Source organism: Talpa occidentalis, unplaced genomic scaffold (assembly GCF_014898055.3).
Source record: "Talpa occidentalis isolate TD23 unplaced genomic scaffold, MPIMG_talOcc4v2.1 talOcc4.10, whole genome shotgun sequence".
NCBI classification, from domain to species: Eukaryota; Metazoa; Chordata; class Mammalia; order Eulipotyphla; family Talpidae; genus Talpa; species Talpa occidentalis.
The window spans coordinates 86,078,705-86,096,038 of NW_023600993.1; the positions used below are offsets into that span (position 1 = coordinate 86,078,705).

Below are 17,334 nucleotides of genomic sequence, written 5' to 3' on the forward strand. Positions count from 1 at the left end.
CAGCAGACACAGGACATACAATCCCCATGAGGTAGATACTACTATTCCCACTGATGAAACAGGCACAGAAATGTTAACAAACCGTAAGATTTTGGAATACAGATTAAAAAGTATTAAAATGTAATTTAAAAACAGGGATAGGAAATATTTTGGAACCTGTTCATGGAAACTAAGAGTTTCCCCTCAAAATTTAGCTGAACTTTTTTTTTTAAAGATTTATTTATTTATTTATACGAGCACTGGGTACAGTCAGAAGCATGAGAGGGTGAGAGAATTCACAAGAGCCAGAGCGGGGAACAGAGCAGTCAGACTGATGAAGTACAATGCTGAGGGGAACAGTGGGGACGGCAGGAGAGGTCTGCGTGCCATGTGAGACACTCGCGGGCAGCTGGGGATCGAACTGGTGCTGCAGAGGCTGCGGGCAGCTTCGCAGTCCAGCGTTCAACCACTGCACCACCGGGGAGGACCTAGTTGAACTTTTTAATGAAGAAGGAATGAAAGAATTTCTTTTTGCCATCTCTAATATAATATTTGAACTAGGCATGACTCATCAATAAGTGTTATCATTTTAAAATGTGTTCACAAATTACCACTCCTTCCAAAGATGGAAACTAATATTCCTCTCTCTTGAATTTAGTACAGATTTAGTGACTTTCTTCTAAAAGAATGTGGCAGGAAATAAAAGTATGCGACTTCTGAGGTTAGATCATAAAAAGTAATACCACAACCCAAAATGTATAAAAATGCAATTTTGTGACACCAATAACTGAAATGTGTAGTGACAACTGTAAAGGAGCACTTTGTGTGTGTGTGTGTGTGTGTGTGTGTGTTATTGAAGTTACGCTATTATACATTCAACCTAGAACATTATAATTTTAGCATGTTAAATGTAATCCCATGGTAACCACAAAAATAGATACATGGACAAAATGTAATGAGAAAATGAAAATGTTTCACTACCAAATATCAACCATAACAGACAATAATGAAAGAAATGAGGCACGAAAGAGCTCTATGGCATACAGAAAATAGTAAAATGAGTAAGTCCTTCTTCATCAGTACTTACTTTACAAGTAAACTTTCCAAAAGACAGAAATGTTTAAATGCGCATCAATGGATGATGGGATAAAGAGTGGCAAACATATACAATACAGCAACAATACTCAGTCACAAGAAAAGATAAAATCTTGCCATTGTGAAAACACAAATGGAACGGGAAGGGTTTTTGCTAAGCAAAATAAATCAGAAGGAGAAAGACAAATACCAGATAATTTCACTCATATATAAAATATAGAGAAACAAAGCAAAAGGGACAAAACAAAATCTTGCATTTTGACTGCATAACTGATGTTACCAAAGGGGGAGAAGGAGTAGGAGCAAAGAGTGGTAGCAATCCCAAGGGACTGTAGTGGAGGGCTGCTGTGGTACCATACCTTTCAAGGGGTGTGAACCAGGCCTCCCCTGGTGGCGCAACGGTTGAGCGCTGGGCTTCGAGGCTGCTCGCAGCCTCTGCAGCGCCGGGTCCATCCCCCACCACCGGTAAGGGTCCCACATGGCTCACAGACCTCTCCTGCGCCACCTGCTGCTCCTCTCAGCAGTGTATTTCATTCATTCTGTTCTGTTCCCGGCTCTGGCTCTGGTGAGTTCTTTCACCCTCCCGCGCTTCTGACTGTACCCAGTGCTTGTATAAATAAAATCTTAAAAAAAAAAAAAAGGTGTGAACCTCTTACTTATAAAACATACAGTGTTGTAACCCAATGTTACCTCAGTAAAAAATATATATATACACATATATATGTATGTGTGTATGTACGTCTATGTGTATACATGTGTATATATGTATACACACAAACACACTGGCAGAGGGGGTTAAAAACATGATCTAATTACACACTGTCTACAACAGATAACTTTAGGTCCATAGACACAAATAAGTTAAAAGTGAAAAGATGGGGGCCTCCCCGGTGGCACAGCGGTTGAGCGCCGGGTTGCGAGGCTGCCCGCAGCCTCTGCAGCGCCAGTTCAATCCCTGGCTGCGAGACGAGGGTCCCACATGGCGCGCAGACCTCTCCTGCCAACCACTGCTCCCCTCAGCAGGGTACTTTGTCACTCTGCCTGTTCTATTCTCTGCTCTGGCTCTGGTGAATTCTCTCACCCTCCCAAGCTTCTGACTGTACCCAGTGCTTGTATGTATGTATGTATGCATAAATAAATAAATGAACAAACAAACAAACAAACAAATAAATAAAAATGTGAAAAGATGGAAAAAGATATTCATGTAACTACTGACCAAAAGAAAGCAGAGGTGCTAGCCCAGTGTCAGACAAAACAGACTTCAAATCATAAATTTATAATAACAAAGGGCATTATATATAATAAAAGGTCCAATACAAGAAGTAGATACAATAATTATAAATTTTGATGGTTGAGAGAACATCAAAATATCTGAAGCAAAAACTTGACATATTTGATGGGAGAAACATTTTCCAGCATACGAAAAAGACTATACATCATGACCAAGAGAGATTTATTCCTGGAATTCAAGTATGGTTCAACATATGAATAAGCAATGTAATGTACCATATTAACAGAATGAAAGGGGGGGGGGCAACACATTAACATCTCAACAGATAGAGGGGAAAAAAAGCCTCTGATAAAGTTCAACATACTTTCAGAATTAAAAAAAAGAAAATTCAACAAACTAAAAATAGAAGGGAACTGCCTCATTTTTAATAAAGGTCATATAGGGACTCCCTGTTAGCACAAGGGGTTAAGTCTCAGCACTATGAAGCTACCAGCAGCTACTGCAGCATGAGTTCAATCCCCAACCAGGGAGCTAACCTACAAGGCGCAGCAAACCTCTCCTGTCTCCCCCGCTGCTCCCCTCAGCAGTGTATTTCAGTCAATCCACCTGTACTGCTCCTCTACTCTGTCTCTGGTGAATCCTCTCTTTAAAAAAAAAAAAAAAAAAGCAAGAAAGAAGGTGTGAAAATATTGCCAAAGGTAAAAACTAATCTTTACATCTTCCTAAAAGGCAGTGGAGAGGAAGACATGTTTCACAAGATCAGCTGAGTAACATCTTGTGCCGTAAGCAACAAACAGGCAAACTCACTTCTAGTCTTACTTTAAAATACATATTCTATTTACAGATAAATATCAACAGTCAAAGTATTATTAAATGTTCTTGGTTTATTTTCAGAAATAACATACCCAACACAATCGGTTACTTTTATAGGCCACATCTATTTTGATCTAGATAACCTTTCATAATTTAATATAGGCTACCAAAATTTTCTCAGAAAACACACAAAACTGTTAAAAAGAAAAACTGTTTGTTGAAGCAGAAAGTAGAGTTCAAAGAGCTAAACACATGGTGGTATTCAGAGAACGAAAACCAACTAAAGTCAATTCTCAAACAGTCTTAGTAATATACAGAAGTATACATGGTAACTATAAATATTGGGTAGTCTTCCTTGGACACAGCTACTCAGTCAAGTTCCCAAACCACTACCTAAGTGAAAACTGTTTATCAATGAACTGTTTTGAAAAAAATCAGTCTTCAGTCACCACAGGCCACTACTGTGAAAAATGAACTATAGTCTCAATATAGTTGGAAGTAGAACCATAGAGTTGGTGCAGTTCTTGTGTGTGCCATCAGTAGCCACACTACACTACACAAACAGTAACTTGGTTGAAAACTATATCCTGTTCCTTAAGGACACTAAGAGACTAACCAGAAAGAACAATGTTTAAATCCCATTCTCTATACCCCCCCCACCCGAAAGAGCTGACCTTAGTATATGGTTGCTGGAGGTACTATCAGAGGCATCAGAGTTCTTTGGGTTAGAGTAGAAGGCAAATACTATTTCTGTAACTTAATTTATAAAAGAGAGAGAATGAGCTCAAACCCACTCATGATGCAAAAAAGTTGCTTTCATATTTTCTGGAGAAAGTTACCTTAAGAGGAGGTGGGATGTGGCCATCCATTCTCCCCACCTACAATGACACATTGGCTCGGAACATCAAGTAATCATTAGATCACTGAAAGTTCCTTTCCCATTTTCCAACCAAATATACCAGGGTGGATTCTAAAGCATATGCATAAAAAGATAATTGTTTTATTCAAAGAGGAAAATAGAAAGGTGTAACATTCAAGGTTCAGTAGTATTAAAATAGAAATGTAAGGAAATTGGCACCAGAATCAAACTTCTCGCATTCATTTTCTGATTTGAGCTCTGTAACCAGAACTCAGAGGCAATTTTGTCCCTGTTCTCCAAAACAACTTTCTGGCAAGCATTTTAGTATTAACGATCATTAAAAATTGTTTCCTGGTTTTCACTATTTACTGCTACAGTTAAGGGATTTGACATGCCACAATAAATTTAACTATTGTTGTGATGCTATAAACATTGTTGTCTTTTATAAACAATGTAATCTAATTATATATATAATTAACCCCCCATGGCCTCCCCTGGTGGCGCAGAGGTTGAGCACTGGGCTGCCAAGCTGCCCGCAGCCTCTGCAGCGCCGGTTCGATCCCCGGCCGCTGGGCGAGGGTCCCACATGGCGCAACAGAACTCTCCTGCCGAGCCCGCTGCTCCCCTCAGCAGTGTATTTCGTCGCTCTGCCTGATCTGTTCCTGCTCTGGCTCTGGTGAATTCTCTCACCCTCCCATGCTTCTGACCTAACCCAGTGCTTGTATAAATAAATAAATCTTAAAAAAAAAAATATTAACCCCCCAAATTTTTGTTTTTGACAGTGAATGCTCAAAATACAAGACTGATGGCCACCATTCCCATCCTTCCAGCAAACCCTTCTCAGATTATCTCTAAACATTATTTACTTAATAAGCAAACTAGATGTCAGTACTAATGAGTTACTAAGTATTAGACATATATACTCAGGAGCCAAAAAGCATTATTACTTAAGTTGTATTAAACACCAGGAAAAAAAATCAGAGACTTATTATACCTAAGAATCCAAGGTGGAGGAAAGAGTAGATAGACAAATTACCATTTATCCACTAAGAAACAAACATAATTATGAAAATAGAACCAATTCTACTTTCCAATTTGGGACTGCAAATTTTTACCTATTCCAAGTGTTCTATTATAAGATTACCTCCTCTAACCCAGACTGAAAAAATATTAATTCAAAGAAGGCAAAATATCACACACATCTTATTTGTTCTCACAGGTAACAAATGGAAAACCAGGAAAGTTAAGTGGATTACCCAAACAGGCAGATTTTTTAGATATGACACCCAAAGTACCATCCATTAAAAACAAACAAACAAACAAACAGAAATTTAGCCTTATCAAAATACAAAAGTTTTACTCTTCAAAAGACACTATTAAGAAAGTAAAAACACAAGCAAAAGGACAGGAGGAAAATATATGTAAAATGCTTTTACAATAAAGGATTTACAGCTAGAATTTACAAAGAACTCTTACTTGATAATTGTAAGACAAACCAGTAAAAATATCAGAACAGAAGATGTGGTTAAAAACTGAGATCTCTAGACTTGCTTAATGTTTATTTTATGATCTAAAATTATGGTTCCATAAAGAAGGTCAGAAAGGTAACTGGGGGGAAAAATAATTGTCAGTGCTGAACTTGAATTGATTCAGCTTGTTCTTTTTCAAAATTATTAAACATTGAATCTAGGATTACTCCTATTACCCTGGACACAAACAAAAACAAAACCAAAAAAAAAAAACCTCTAACAAATAGCACAATCTCCAAATAAGAAATTCAAAATCATTATAAAAAAATCAAGTTAAGAAATTAATCATTGAAATGATTAAAAGATTTTCATTCCTGCAGAATTACAAAAGGTAAAACCCATATTTGGATAGCTCGAGTTGACTTATACTTTCCTACATGCTTATACTTTCCTACATGAACAGTAACAACAGCAAGCTTTCTAAGATTCAAATTTCTTTTAGTAAGATCCTATCGTTCCGGGCCTCCCTGGTGGCCCAAGGGGTTAAGACGCAACCTATGAAGCTAACCGCAGCCACTGCAGCCCGAGTTCAATCCTTGACCAGGGAGCTATGCACATGGCACAGCATACCTCTCCTGGCTTGCCCGCTGCTCCCCTAAGCAGTGTGTTTCAGTCAATCTGCCTATTCTGTTCCCCACTCTGTCTCTGGTGAATCCTCTCACCCCCCCACACCTCTGGCCTGTACCCCAATTCTTGTATGCATAAATAAATAAATCTTAAAAAAAAAAAAAAAGATCCTATAGTTTCCTTCTCTAAAATGAAATTTTCATGACACAGGGATTTCTTTGCCTAAAAGTGTAATCCTTCATAAATGTTTACTCCACCAGGGGCCTCCCCGGTGGCACAAGGGGTTAAGACGCAACCTATGAAGCTATCTGCAGCCACTGTAGCACAAGTTCGATCCCTGGCCAAGATGCAACCCACATGCCACAGCAGACCTCTCCTGGCTCACCTGCTGCTCCCCTCAGCACTGTATTTCAGTCAATCTGTCTGTTCTGTCCCCCACTCTGTTTCTGGTGAATCCTCTCACCCTCAAAGACTCTGGCCTGTATCCCAGTTCTTGTATGCATAAATAAATAAATCTTTAAAAAAATAAATAAATAAAAGCTGGGCCTCCTTGGTGGCTCAAGGGGTTAAGCACCACACTATGAAGCAAGCCGTGGCCTCTGCAGCACGAGTTCAATCCCCAGCTGGCCAGGGAGCAACCCACATGGCACAGCAGACCTCTCCTGACTCACCCGCCGCTCCCCTCAGTAGTGTACTTCAGTCAGTCTGCCTGTTCTGTTCCCCACTCTGTCTCTGGTGAATCTTCTCACCCCCTGGATCTCTGGCCTATACCCCAGCTCTTGTATGCATAAAAAAATAAATCTTAAAAAAAAAAAAAATGCTTACCTCACCAAGTAAATGGTTAAAAAAAAAAAAAATAGAAATCTAAAACTAGAGAAAAATGTAATGTAAGTTCAGTCCCAACCAACCTTCACCTTCCCAGAAAGCACTACTTTTAACAATTCATCATCAAACACTTACTGAAGGACCATATATTGGAGAGGTTTTAGTCTCTGGCAACAATAGGGAAGAAAGAGGAATAGCGGTAAATCCAGAAGCAGAAAAGATGGGCAGCAGGCTACAAAATAATTAGAACACCAAGAAGACAACCCAATTTAAACACATACAAAGGACTTGAATAGACACTTTTCCAAAGGAGATATACAAATAACCAATAAGCACATGAAAATACACTCTATAAATACAAATCACTAAATAAATACAAATCAAAATCACAATGAGATACCATGTTATCCAACGGGATCACAAAAATACAGAAAATACCTTCCATCCTGGACCCATGGCTCAATTTGCCTGGAAACTCAAGGAGAAAGCCTCTGTTAAAGTGACTTACTGGCTGCCTAGAGTGGCTGCATTTTGGCACTATATCAGCATTGAGCAGGTTCCTCCAACCCTTGAGGTCCCTGCAGCTAATCAGATTTGGGGGAAGGAGGGAGTCAATAATACTGTGTGCTGAACTATGCCAACTGTTAAGGAAGCACCGCTCAATGGTTTGGTGGCCACTGATATGTACAAGTGATTTTACACCAGTGAGAACACAGTCAAATGTGACATCACTGGGCATAATGTCTGAAGACCAATCTTTAACATCTGACTATAGTTGGATTATTTGAGTGTTCTTGGACCATGTGTGATCAGACTGGTATTTGAGTAAATTAAGGTAATATATCAAAAAAGTACAGGTATACAAATGTTGGCATGGGTATGGAAAATTAGAACTCTTGTACATTTGTAGAAATGTAAAACTGGTATAGCTGTTGAGGAAAATAGTATGCTGGTGCCTCAAAAAATTAAAAATAGACTTATCATAGGATCCAGCAATTCCATTTCTGGGAATACACCTAAAAACTGAAAAAAGGTGGGCCTCCCCGGTGGCGCAGCAGTTGAGCGCTGGGTTGCAAGGCTGCCTGCAGCCTCTGCAGCACCAGTTTGATCCCTAGCCACCAGGCGAGGGTCCCACATGGCGCACAGACCTCTCCTGCTCCCCTCAGCAGTGTTCTTCGGTTCTTCTGCCTGTTCTGCTCCCCACTCTGGCTCTGGTGAATTCTCTCACCCTCCCGTGCTTCTGACTATACCCAGTGCTTATATAAATAAATAAATCTTTAAAAAAAAAAAAACTGAAAAAAGGACTTGAACAAGTATTTGTATATCCATATTCACGGCATTATTATTCACAATAGCCAAAAGGTAGAAATAATCCAAATATCCATTAACAGATGAATGGATAAACAAAATGTGGAATATACATAAAACAGAATTATTATTCAGTCTTAAAAGTAAATGAAGGGCCTCCCCAGTGGCACAGCGGTTGAGTACTGGGTTGCGAGGCTGCCCGCAGCCTCTGCAGCGCCGGTTCGATCCCCGGCTGCTCTCCGGTCACCAGAGGCGGGTTCCACGTGGTGTGCAGACCTCTCCTGCTGCCCGCTGCTCCCCTCAGCAGTGTACTTTGGTCCTTCTGCCTGCTCTGCTCCCCGCTCTGGCTCTGGTGAATTCTCTCACCCTCCCGCGCTTCTGACCGTACCCAGTGCTTGTATAAATAAACAAATCTTAAAAAAAAAAAAAAAAATGAAGTTCCTACATAAGCTATAGCATAATGACGACATTATGCTAAATTAAATAAATCAGACACAAAGGACAAATATTGTGTGAGTCCACTTATGAAAGGTACCTAGAGGGCCTCCACGGTGGCGCAGCGGTTGAGCGCTGGGTTGCGAAGCTGCCTGCGGCCTCTGCGGCGCCGGTTCGATCCCCGGCTGCTCCCCAGCCACTGGAGGAGGGTCCCACATGGCACGCAGACCTCTCCTGCCGCCCGCTGCTCCCCTCAGCAGTGTACTTCAGTCCTTCTGCCTGCCCTGCTCCCCGCTCTGGCTCTGGTGAATTCTCTCACCCTCCCGCGCTTCTGACTGTACCCAGTGCTTGTATAAACAAAAAACAAACAAACAAACAAATAAATAAAATTTAAAAAAAAACATGCCTCTATAAAAAAAAAAAAGAAAGGTACCTAGAGGGTCTCCTCGGTGGCGCAGCGGGTTGAGTGCAGCACTGTGAAGCTATCCGCAGCCTCTGCAGTGCCAGTTCGATTCCTGGCCAGCCAGGGAGCAACCCACATGGTGAAGCAGACCTCTCCTGTCTCGCCTGCTGCTCCCCTTAGCAGTGCTTTTGGTCCGTCTGCCTGTTCTGCTCCCTGCTCTGTCTCTGGTGAATACTCTCACCCTCCCGCGCCTCTGGTCTGTACCCCAGCTGTTGTATAAATAAAAAATATATCTTAAAAAAAAAAGATATCTAGAATAGTCTAATTATATATACAGATAGTGGTTCCAGGGGGCTAGGGGAGGAGAAATGATGAATTACCATTTTGTGGGTATAGAATTTCAGTTTGGGATAATGAAAAAGTTCTAGAGATGGAGAGTGGTGATGGCTATACAATATGAAACAACGCCACTGAACTGAACACTTTAAATGATTAAAACAGTAAATTTTATGTTATGTATACTTTACCACAATAAGAAACAAAAAAAACCAGGACAGATAAGTTCATAAATTTCTTTGTCCCTTAGAGACGAAACATCAATTTACTTAGTAAAATGAAATAGCATGGCAGACTGATTACAATCCCTCTTCCACCTCTATTCCTTCCTGAAACCCCAGCAAAATAAAAGAAATAAATTAAAAAATATAAGCCCTCCAAAGACAAAGGGAGAAAAATGATAAATTTCAGTAACATTCTGAACAATGAAAACCAGTAGTAGTTAAGTTCAGTTCTGTACATTTCAATATACAGAGGATATAGGTTTAATTAAGACATGTACTATCTTTCCTCCAAAATTTTCAAGAACATAAACAGATAATTTGGATTTCCCCTTGACCACTCATTTTCCACATAAGCAAATGCAGCTAATCTCTGCCCCATATTTCTTTCCTTCCCACTTCCAAAGCAGATCTGTAATTAATCCCTTTTAATTTTCACAACAAAAGAACTCCAAAACTAGGTTAGAACATACTTCAAAAATTAAAACAACAAATCGCTTCTGCATTAAGTGAGATTTAGATTTAGCTCAATTTGACCCTATGGTTGCATCTTATGATGGTGGTAATTACGTATTTTCCAGAGGCTCAGTTCAGCACTCATCCATCAATAAGGGAACGGTTGCTAGATCTCAGCTATTCTCCATAGTCAGTTTATATCTAACACTATTAGTTCATTTACTACATAATATAGCTACATTTTACATTTTAGCCATGAATAAGGAATGACCTCCCTGTATATGTCAAGAAAATTTCATGAGAAAGTATAAATAGAACAAAGGCCTGGTGAAAATAAAATCCTAAAAATCACTTTCTCAGATTATACAGAATAAACACATTCTACCTTTCTACAACATTTATCAGTTTCTTTAAACATTTTAAATTATGAATTATTGCTGTCAAGTTTCTGCACAAAATTCTACTTCTTTTCCACGAATAAACGTACTTCCAAATTTCGGTAAATACAAAAATCCCACATAACACTTAAGTCTAATGAAACATACTAGAGGCTAACTGAGATCAACAAAAATCCAAAAGTAGACATGTCATAAGCAGATGAGCTATTTTGATCCTTCCTTTTTTTTTTCTTTCTATTCTACTTGTGCAAACTGGGAAATCATAAGACTATGTATGTGACCGATCATTAAGGAGGGGCTGAGGCTGAAAAAGTGATGAGCAAGATCCAGAACATAAAAAAAAAGAGCTTGTACACAGTATTATACTCATATACCCCAGTTTTTACAGGAGAATGAATAGAGGAAAGCTTTCAAAACTGACCTCCTTAATCTGCTGCAGAGGCCACTGTCACAGGGTGACCCATAAACATGCTTTTGTCCCTCCTTACCATTCCCTCTATCACCGCCCTAGCCTGGTCTCCCTGCCTCTAGACCTTACCAACCCTAGTAAATACTGCAATCTCAATATATACCAAATAAATCTTCATAAAATATCATTTAATCCTGTCGGCCAACAAGATGTAAGGTTGTCACAAAATCAGATGGCTAGTCTCTTAACTTTTCCGAACTTTCTACCATTACAAGACCCACACAAACCCTCCTAAGACTAACTCCAACTAATCTATTCATTCTACTACCACCATCTCAAATTCATTCTGCCTCTGCACCTTTGTCCATTCTGAATACCAGTCTTAAAAAAAACTTCCCTCTTCCCGGCCTCCCCGGTGGCGCAGCGGTTGAGCGCTGGGTTGCGAAGCTGCCCGCGGCCTCTGCGGCGCCGTTTCGATCCCCGGCTGCTCCCCGGCCACCAGAGGAGGGTCCCGCATGGCGCGCGGACCTCTTCTGCCGCCCGCTGCTCCCCTCAGCAGTGTGCTTCGGTCCTTCTGCCTGCTCTGCTCCCCGCTCTGGCTCTGGTGAATTCTCTCACCCTCCTGTGCTTCTGACTGTACCCAGTGCTTGTATAAACAAAAAACAAACAAACAAATAAATAAATAAAAATAATAATATAAAAAAAAAAAAAAAAAAACTTCCCTCTTCCTCTGCCTTAATAATTATGCTGCATATCCCTCATTAAGCCTTAGGCTATTCTGAGGTACCACTTGAACTGTTTTATATCTTTATTTGGTTAAGGACCTTCTTCCCAGAGGGCAGGGAACATGGGTCATACTGCAAAAAGTCAAGCCCCAGATCAGAGGTTGCAAAGTAGCAACCCACAAGGCAATTGCTAACCACAGTGGTGGTTTGTTTGGCCCACAGTGTTTATATTATGAATTCATAAGTTAAAACATTTAAAGATTTCTCACAAAATCTGGATTTCCAGCTTCTCTTATAAAGTTAAGATGTTAGGGTCACATTCAGTTTATACACATACCCTCCCACCCCAATCTCCTAGTACAATGGTGAGCAAACACCAAATAGGATATTTCAAAATGGTAAATTTTTATCTCATTTTAAAAAAAGTGAATTCAGGGGCCTCCCTGGTGGCATAGGGGGTTGAGCACCGCACTGTGAAGCAATCCGCAGTCTCTGCAGAATGAGTTCAATCCCTGGAGGGCCAGGGAGCAGCCCACATGGCACAACAGACCTCTCCTGACTCGCCCACTGCTCCCCTCAGCAGTGTACTTAGATCAGTCTGCCTGTTCTGTTCCCCACTCCATCTCTGGTGGATCCTCTCACCCCCTGCATCTCTGGCTTGTACCCCAGCTCTTGTATGCATAAATAAATAAATCTTTTAAAAAAAGGTGACTTCAGGCCACTGACTGGTCACTGAACTTACAAGTGTAGACAGTATGCTACATAAGGGCCAAATTTTTGCTACCACCATAAGGGTCTCTGGCACAATGAGTGAAGTTTATCATAATCCTTGCTACAAGTACAAAAAAATAAGATGAGTCAAAGCTGCTTAAAAGGGACATAAATTGTCTAGTTCATTTAAGTACCAATCTGACTATTGTTGCTACTTAAAATGTTCACCTAGCACTTGTAGGCATTTGAATTTACGTTTACCAGAGATAAATTTTACTGATTAATGAATTGAGATAATTTTTAAAAAGACAAGGTTGGTGGTAATGATAATGACAACAATAACAGTAATAGCAATAGCAATTAACACGTCATGCTTATTGTAAGCCAAGCACTATCCGTGCAAAAACACATTATCTCATTTAATCTACCCAATAATCCAATGATATACACTACTAATATTCTCAAACCCATGGGTGAAGAAACAGAAACAAAGGAATTAAGCTACTTGGTCAAGTTCATACTACCAGTAGATGGTAGAAGCAAAATTCAAGTTCAGATAGTCTAATTCCAATACATACTTTCAACCCCTACAATGATTCCTTGAGACTATTATACTTTCCTCTGTGACCAAATGATTATCCAGAACAAAGAATCAAGACTAAATTTTAGAACCTTTCTTAGCATGAATGACTAAGAAGCAAACCAAAGTTCACCTAAACACAGATGGCATTTCTGGATTCTTTCCTTGTCTTTAGAAGAAATTTTTTTCTGTAATTGACAAGAGAAAATGTTACAGAATCTAACAAAATAATGTTTTCTCAGAAAGCAAGAATGTTAATAGACATTTCTGGAGTGAGGAAGTTTAATATGCAGATGAATTCTGTTTAAAGCTACAAAATGATGATACAGCATAAACCACCTCTTTCCTAGGATGGAAGGGCAAATCTCTTAAGGTAAATAGTGACCAGATGTGAGAAATTTGCAAGTTTCTTGAGGACAGGTACTGATTTTTCATCATGAGTCACTGTAATGCTGAGCACAGAACAACACATAGCTTGGATTCAATTATGTTAAAGAAACCAAAAAATAAGAAGTTAGTATCTCAAATCTCTCTGCCAAAGTTTAAAGTAGAACTTAAATTAAAATGGCCTCTAGGGTCTCCCTGGTGGTGCAAGGGGTTAAACACAGCACTATGAAGCAATCCGCAGCCTCTGCAGCACAAATTCGATCCCCGGCCAGCCAGGGAGATACCCACATGGGGCAGCAGACCTCTCCTGTCTCCCCTCAGCACTGTATTTCAGTCAATCTGCCTGTTCTGTTCCCCACTCTGTCTCTGGTGGATCCTCCCACCCCCTGCATCTCTGACCTGGCCTGTATCCCAGCTCTTGAATGCATAAATAAATAAATCTTTAAAAAAATAAATAAACAAAGCACTGGATATTATGAAGTCCTATTTAGAAGGTATTTCTGAGACCAGTCCTATTTGTAGTATCAACAAAGCCCTGAAAAATTAGTGAGCCAGTATATAAAACACAAAGTATAATCAAAGAGTGAGCTAGAAGAAACCTGAGATCACAATGTTCAATACTTTCAATAGACAATTGAGGAAATGGAAGCCTAAAGGGATTTAAGTGAATTGCTCAAGATTACAGAATTTAAGTAACAAGCATTATCAAGGCTAGAACCCAGGTTTCTTGAATGTTGGCCCAGTTTTCCTTCCACAAAGAACTACTTTGAGTTTAGGATGAAGTGGATACTTTAGAAATATTTAACGATATTCAATATAGAGAATGACCTTTCCCAGCACATAGGTTTTTGTAAGGTATTACATCTCCATTAAAGAAATGATGGCTGTGTTGTTCCTATTTTGCAGATCAAAACCTCCCCATTTTGCCTCCTTTTTTTGCTTTACATATTTTCATTTTCTTGCCTTTCCTTGCATAACAATTTCTTCCTCTTACTCTCTCTTCCTCTTACTAGCTCCTTCCCCTCTACCCACTTTCCTAGTATCTCTCACAAAGCACCCCATTATCTCCTTCCTTTCTTCACATAATTATTAAAAAAAACAGATTAAAGCACATTTGATTATAGTACGAGCCTAGGAAACCATAATAAGCAAATCATAGCCTTGGTATATAAGCATTTATAGGACAATTAGCTAACAAAAACATAAACTATTTATTACCATTAGTACTGATAAACGATTATGTTCAGAACCCCAACACACACACACCCATTATACACAGTCTTTTCCCCCACAAAGAATGTCTGAACAAATAACAGCTGAAATCTCAGGGGAAGGAGGGGAAGAGGATATAAATATACAAAGAGTCACATAGATGAATGAATAATAAACTCTGAAGTTTACAGTGGAGACAAGACTCTAAGTATGGACAGGACATTTAGGTAAAGGAAGGTGGTAATGATAATGACAAATAGTTGCAAGGTTAGGGTTAGGCAAATGAAAGGAGCTGTGCCCTTGCTGTTCAGCTTTCTTAGCTACCAATTCACCTACTCTACTTCATTCACTCCCTATTCTCTTACTATTTGATTTTTTTCTATGTTCTGCTTTTTGTTTTCTTCTTCATTAGTCTTTTGTTTCTTCTGATCTTTTAAGGTAAGTGTGTCCTATCCTGTTTACTTTTTCAGTATTATTGCCAACTTCTGCAACCCTGCAGATCTAACGTCTAAAGCAGAGAATTCATTTTTTCCCTAAAGATTGAATATGTATTATTTTACTTGAGCCTCACAACACTACTAGGGAGGCAGGTAGGAGGTATATAAATTGAGGCCCACCGAGATTAAAGACCTTGCTGTAAGGCACAGAGTTGTCAGTGGCAAAATCAAATCAGAACCCAGATTTTTTTCTTCGAAGTCTTCTACTCTTTTTCCATTGTACCATGTTGCCTTCTTTTAAATTCCTACACTTTTAACCATAAACATACACATGTCTGGACAAGTATACAGAGACAGATGTTTGTAAGGAAGCTAGGAAAAAAACAGAAAAGTCAGAGGATACTACTTAAGGGCACAGTGTGGCTCACAGTTTAATTCTTACAGAGGAGGCTTTGGGTTTCAGATCCAAGTGGAAATTGCCTATTTCTTCAACCCACTTATGTAGACGGCATCAACATTGCTCTCTCCCAATCTCACAGCAGTTATACAATCGGGGTTCACCATATGCACCATTCCTGCCCCTTCAATCTCTCTCACAGGCATGCCACCATACCTGAAGTTCTGACTGTTCAAGTCACTTCTTTGGGTTAAGGCGTTGTCTCCAGAAGGCCACTGTTAAATGCATGTTCCCTGAAAGAGGAAGGAGGATCCATTAACACATTACTCCTGTGGTTAAACACACTGGATTATCAATGGCCTTGGGAATCTGACTGCACAGCTTCATAGGATAGATCATTTTTGATGCAGCAGGGAAGAGAATGAGATGAGTTAAGGGGGAAATGACACTTATAGTACGGAGTAATGTCACACCTGGGTGTGATGGCCACATGACAAAATGAGGATGGTCATTTAAACATATGCTCCACCTATTAGGGTCACTATAAGAAGGGCAGTCCTTGCAACTTGGAGGCTCTGAAGGATAGGAAAAGAAAAAGCACTCCAAGGATCTAAGTATAGTCAGTTCTGAAAAGAGCTGAGCAGGCAGCAGTTTTCCAAGGACAGTGAACTGTTATACTGAAGGGAGATGGAGGCCCTCTTGTTAACTACTTCTAGTTGTCAGCTAGCTTCAACCCAATATTTTTAGCTGAGGGCCAACCACCCAACCAGAGAATGCTGCAATTCAATTTTGCAAACCCCTTGCTAATTTATATTGACTCAAAGCCAATATAATTTATGGCCACAAAATTCAACAAGCCTTTACTGAACACTTATTATGAACCCAGAATTTGGCTAGGTGCTACATAAATACAGAAAAATAAATAAATTTATGCGCTTTTGCCTTTGCCTTAACTCATAAAGGAAACCAGTCCCCAAAGCCCATAATTGAGAAAGGGATGAGGCACAAGAAAACAGAAAAAAAACAAACAAGTAATTACCTCCTACCAGTACTAACACGAATTTTTTTTTTTTAAAGATTTATCTATTTATTTATGCATACAAGAGCTGGAGCACAAGCTAGAGGTGAGGGAGGTGAGAGGATTCACCAGACACAGAGTGAGGAACAGAACAGGCAGACTGACTAAAATACACTGCTGAGGGGAGCAGTGGGCGAGGCAGGAGAGGTCTGCTGCACCATGTGGGTTGATCCTTTGCCGGCCTGGGATCCAACTCATGCTGCAGGGGCTGTGGATTGTTTCACAGTGCTGTGCTTAACCCCTTATGCCACCAGGGAGGCCCCTAACACAGATTTCTTAAGCCAAATTTCTTAAATTTCTTAAGCAAGTTAACAAAACTTGCTTAAAGGTCAAAGTTCCTTGTTAAACTCTTGCTTAAAGAGTCAAGAGAGAGGCCTCCCCTGGTGACGCAGCTGTTGAGCACTAGGCTGCAAAGCTGCCCATAGCCTCTGCAGCACCAGTTCAATCCCCGGCAACCACCGAGGGTCCCACGTGGTGTGTGCAAACCTCTCCTGCTGCCCGCTGCTCCCCTCAGCAGTGTACTTTGGTCCTTCTGCCTGCTCTGCTCCCCGCTCTGGCTCTGGTGAATTCTCTCACCCTCCCGCACTTCTAACTGTACCCAGTGCTTGTATAAATAAATAAATAAATCTTTAAAAAATAAAAAAAGAGTCAAGAGAGGCAGGCTAGAAATACCTTTTTCTGCCTTTTGGTCTAATACCAAAGCTGTTTTAATGGCACACATTCATCTTGGTAAACCAATGAAAACTACTCTAAAAGTTACAAAACTTACTTCTAGCTCTCTGATTCTTAGCTAGTTTTAGGTTAATTATTTAAGTTGCTTAGGACTTTCTCTTTTTTTTTTTAACAAACAGAAAACCAAGAGGTTGGACTACTCTAAGAATAGCACATATCTAGCACATATACTATACCTCTAAGTAACTGTCCACAGGCGGCATCACTAAGC

The 17,334-nt window shown here is 39.9% G+C and overlaps 1 protein-coding gene across 1 annotated transcript in view; it reads right to left on the reverse strand.

Annotated features, from left to right (window-relative positions):
- The window catches only part of ITCH (itchy E3 ubiquitin protein ligase), a 108,918-nt gene that overhangs the window by 88,674 nt on the left and 2,910 nt on the right, over positions 1-17,334 (reverse strand). The window contains exon 2 of the mRNA XM_037496600.2: positions 15,530-15,606. The gene's annotated coding sequence lies outside the window, so the exon portion shown is untranslated. The remainder of the gene's footprint in view (positions 1-15,529; positions 15,607-17,334) is intronic.